This window comes from Penaeus monodon, chromosome 25 (assembly GCF_015228065.2).
Source record: "Penaeus monodon isolate SGIC_2016 chromosome 25, NSTDA_Pmon_1, whole genome shotgun sequence".
NCBI lineage: Eukaryota > Metazoa > Arthropoda > Malacostraca > Decapoda > Penaeidae > Penaeus > Penaeus monodon.
This window is the reverse complement of record NC_051410.1, coordinates 8,737,655-8,737,941: the sequence shown is the minus strand read 5'-3', so window position 1 is coordinate 8,737,941 and position 287 is coordinate 8,737,655.

The following is a 287-nucleotide window of genomic DNA, read 5'->3' as shown; positions in this document are numbered from 1 at the left end:
AAGACATAGAGAAACTGTTGAATAAGAAAAAGATTGACAAATAAAAAAGACAGAGAGGAAAGAAACGAAAAAAAAAGAAACAGAGAAAGTAGCAACAGACAAACAGACAACAAACAAACAGATAGACAGACAAAGACATACAGAACACAATGAAAGGAAGAAAAAGAAGAAAAAAAGAGACACAGACAAATAAAAACAGAACAAAACATTCACACACACAAATACAGACAAACACGCAACCAGAAAAAAAAAAAAAAAGAAGACTGAACGTAGCCCGGAACCAAGAA